Below are 4993 nucleotides of genomic sequence, written 5' to 3'. Positions count from 1 at the left end.
ACTGACTGCAAATATTTTAGAGCAAACAAGAACTCCAAATCTGTCTCCAGAAGTGGGGGAAACGCTGGTTGGAGCAGCGGACCTTCCTCGCAGACACATTGCTGTCAACATGCTCATGTAGCTTCCTGAATATTCATGAGCAAAGCAGCCTATGCAAACGGCAGAGATAATGCTCCTCTCTCACATCTGGCAGCAGTGATCTTACAGCCAGCTAAAAAGTGACACCCAGGGTGACAGGGTGCCCCACCCTGATACTGCTGCCCCACCCTGATACTGCTGCTCCAGATGCAGAAGCTGCAGCTCTCCAAGGGCCTTTCCCACAAAGGCCCACATTGCAGTGCGCTGCATGATGATGACAGAGGTGCTACAATGGCTGGCAGCTTGGCTGCTTGTGCTGGGCACTGCTATGGCACTGCATCTGCTTCACAACTTGGCAGCACATTTACATGTTGACCACGGGCATGCCCAAGGCAGGTGGAGAACAGTCTTAATCTGATTGTACAAGGATTAATCCTAGGATAACACAGGGAAGCTGTGGAGCAATACCACTAAAAGTGGTGGCAAAATGTGGCTGAGGATGGATGCTTCCCTTTTTGGATTTATTCACTCCCTAAAATAAACAAACAAACAAACAAAAAACCAGCTATAGTCCTACAATCCTACTTTAAGGACCAAGAAGAAACACACCTCTTGAGTGAGTGTGATGATTTGTTGAACTAACAGCAATGTCAGCTACTAAAACTATTAAATAATAGATGTATGAATCACTTGGGAACATAGTGTTCTTGTTAAATAGTCTATTTTATATTTGCCTGGATCTGCTGTTTATTTAGTCCACATTTATTTGACCAGCAATAATGGGATATATATAATGGTAGTGCCTGGGCAACCCAAGAGAACAGCTTAAGTGAGATTTCAGAAATGAAACAGAAAACTGAAACAGTATTTCTAGGAACTCAGAATGCTTTCTACAACAGCCAGCAGGTTGGGATTCTACTTCAACCTCAGCAATTGTTTTATGAAATGACTTTAATAGTTTTTACTTGAAAACCGTAGTTTGTCTATTTTCGGGAGGTTGAATTGTGAAACTGGAGCTAGCTGCATCACAGTGACAGGGAAACAGACCCTTTATGGCAGGTCTCTCTCTCTCTCTCATATGCCAGGTACTCTCACCATGGGATCTAAGGTTAAACCTGAGCTACTGGAATTGCCCTTTGGCCTTGTTTGCATAAGGGGTTGGTACTCCCTTTTTTTTTTTTTCCTTTTCTATTTAAGTGACACTGTGCTACATCAGCACCAAAATAGGACATTTCATGATGGTGACTGTAACCCCAGGTTTGGGGACACATTTTGGGAACACTGATTAAGAACAGTAGAAATGGGAGAAAGTTGGTCAAACATTCAGATGCTTTGTGGAAATTTATGTCACACGATGACAGGACACTGACATCCTGTCGTGATGAGACTGTAAATGAAAGAGTAATATTGGGAATCTGTCTGAAAAGACATCATGTTAATAGCAAAAGAAACAGTGCAGAACTGCTAGGGTACTCTTCATTTCCATTGGTGAATTCTGCTGACAGGTCCCCACAGAAGTGCAGACACTCAGAAAAAATGCTTCATCTGCCAGTCGAGGAAATGGGGGCTGCTGCAGGAGGACCCAACGGCACTGCACATTTTTTCTGATGTTTTCTTTGACCCCAAATGACAAGAAGTACAAGAACAGAGAGTACAAACATGCAAGTGATTTCTCTCAGGAATATATTTTAGTTCTTGGTGGGGCTGGACTACAGAGTAGCACAGCTCTAAGAACACGTTCATTTTGGAGACAAACAGCAGCAGCTCCCCAAATGTAGCTGCAACAGAGTTTTGCTAACTAGAATCCCTGTTACTATTTTAGAAGGCTGCAATTGCTCACCCAAGCACGAACCTGGTGAGCAGAACATCTAAGACTGGTGGAACAGATCCCATTGAAATAAAGTGTATTTAACCTCTCCATTTCCTTAGTGCAAGACATTCTTAAAATTATCTTCTCCGTCGTAAGTAAAATGCAGCATGTACATAAGAAAAATCCTTTTCTTAACAAGACCATTTGTAAACACTGCTCTCCATAAGGGACAGTGTGAGAAAAACCACACACAAACATGAGGTAGTTACATAGTTTAAAATGCCTCTAGATGCGTGTAGATATTGAACTGATGTACATCTGAAGAACTCAGATAATACTAACCTCAGGATGTTTCTGACAGGCAAAAGGAGTTGTAAACCTCTCCCAAAATTAGAAACACAGCTTTACACATTTGCATGAGAACCATGACGCCCTGTAACAGGTCACCATAGCATATTCCCTCATCATCCTGGAGCTTTGGAGCAGCAGCATCTCTTGAGATTCCAGGTACAAGCAACTCCATTCTGCCTAGGAATCACTGGACAGCGTGCTTGTCCTGTTTGTAACAGGGCAGATAACATAAGTGGCTCTTTCTGGTTTTAATAATCTTTGTGGAGAGACAAGGGATGTTCCTGGCACTAGAAAGTGAATAGAAATATTTCCTTGTGAATTTATTTTCAAAGCAGACTTTTTAAATATAAGCCACAATTTTCTCTACCTGTAAATAGTGTTCCCAGTCTGGCTACCCTGTTACTGAAACAAACTTAAAGGCTTAAATTTAAGAATGCGTTCTTGAATTAAAAATAAGTGCTAACTATACCCTAGGAGACGGGCTGTACACAGCTTAGCCTTTATAGGTTTCCCATTTTTCTCTAAAAGCTGCTGATTTTGTTCCCCATCAAAAAACACCTGATTAAATAAAAACAGGATGATATCAAAAGTCCTGATCCACCTTCCTCATTCAAATGAGTAAAACATGAAGTCATCAACCTGAGACTGACAACTATTCCCAGTTCTGCAGTCCCTTGCACGTGAAAACCACGATCTGCTTCTCCATAGCACACACTATCACCAGAGCTTCAGATTTTTTACCCTCTTGCCTCATCATCAGCTAAAACTACTGAAGACTACTTGTCCCCTGCTTTTCCCTCCCCCAACTTAACCAGAAGAGGAAGCACGATGCCAGCAGAAACTGGCTCCCAGGCAACAAGAGGTGCAACCCTTCTATAAATCAAGCCTTGGTAGAAGCACATATTAAAAAAGGGAACACAACTGTGTGGCACATATCTCAGCCCTTGGCTGCCTTTCATCTAATAAACATCCCCAGAGGAGATGGTCCGATAACATTTTACTACCAAACTTGATTCTGAAACAGTAACTGTTGGTCTGCAGGGCACTAGCGCCACCCAGCCAGCCACAAGGCCACCCTGACCTCTGCTGGGGGATCACAACAGTGCATGGCAGAACCCCGTTCCAGCCTGCCTCTTCAAGGCTCAAAGCTCCACTTCAGCTTGGAGCCTGATGCTTTCCATGTGCTTCAGTTGATACACAGGCTCCACTTTCCCTAGAAGAGAACAGAACAAGCCATACCACCTGCCCCTTAAAGTACACCACCAAGAATTATAGGTCACATTTAAACTTCTACCTTGATCAGCAGCAGTTGTTTTCCGCTAGCAGCATTCCCCCCCATAGGAAATAAATCACACTGTAAAATTAGCAGAGCTCATCCATCTGTAACATTTAAGCTTCCTGCCCTCCATGCGTAGTGATTTTAGACCTATGTATGCCTTCTGCACAACACACACCTTTCCTGCTTTTCTGTGAACACAAGTTTGCTTATGCTTATATGGGTTTGGGCCAGTGGTTCCATTAAACTCTTAGACAAGAATACCAAGTAGTTGCAGAAAAATAAGAAGTATGATAGACACCATACACCAGTAGCCAAGCTTGCAACACATCTGGTACCTCTGACAACTGCTTAGTGCATATAATCCCCTTTCACCTATGTCCTTTCTAGGCAGCCTGCAAAGCAACATAATTTCCTTCCAAAAGCTTTGAATCCAAAGCTGCTGCCATAATCTTATCCCCAGGTGGATACAAGTGAAGGAAATTAAACACAATGTTGGTTGGGTAGGATGGATTTAATCTAGATGCACATGATCAGAACTGATGTAGCTCATCTCTTGGATACAGAAAAAAGAGCTGTTAAGCAGTTCAGGAGCTCTCATTACATTTGTCCCATGCTATGGTTTTTACACTGAGTAGACTCTTCATGCAAAGCTTGTTAATAGACCAACAGTTTCAAAACTGAAATTTGCATCTCGAATTATTACTAATCCACATATAGGATGCAAGAAAAAAATGTTATGAACTTTTCAACCTCCAGTTAGTGAGTTCTGTAATGCTTACTCGGAAAACTGTGTTAGGCAAGAAGTCAAGCTGCCATTTTCTAAGCTCATCTAGGCTGGAATTATATGCAAGGGATAGGGAAATAGGCCCTGCCCATCCGAGTTGTGAGATGGTATGGAACAAAGTCACAGTTTCAAATTAAATGGAGACAGTGACCTGCACCTTACAACCTGAACAGCATTTTTAACAGCTTACTGTTATAGGTGTGTTAGCCTATATTCACCATACCTCCTTCTTTCTCCATACTGCAAAGTGCTTTTAACTGGAACCAAGATCCAACTCTAAGAACCAAGTGCATGTTCTGTAGTGCAAAGGGATAGCAGGTACTTGAGTTAAATACTGAACAACAAGTTGTAACCAAAACTTTAATCCCAAGGATCTCACAAAAAGACATTTTACAAGTGACATGAAAATTCTTGTACAGTAAAGAAATGTTTAATTCATAACTTTTACAATGTACCATTACACATTCAACACATCCACTCCAGGTGTCAGTTCTGTGGTACATTTGGTCTATTCAGAGATTCTGGAACAGACAGTCAAGCTATCATCTATTTAAGAAGTACTCTAGTCATATGAGGTACAAAATTAACTGACCCTACAGCTAAAAGTTTATATGTCATATTATAAAGTAGCTCAGTTCCAGATAATTGGAAGTTGGAACTAAAACCTCTGGATAAAACTGCAGCTCAGACA

Source organism: Netta rufina (assembly GCF_964035555.1).
Source record: "Netta rufina genome assembly, chromosome: 26".
Classification (NCBI taxonomy): Eukaryota; Metazoa; Chordata; class Aves; order Anseriformes; family Anatidae; genus Netta; species Netta rufina.
This window is presented reverse-complemented; position numbering follows the sequence as displayed.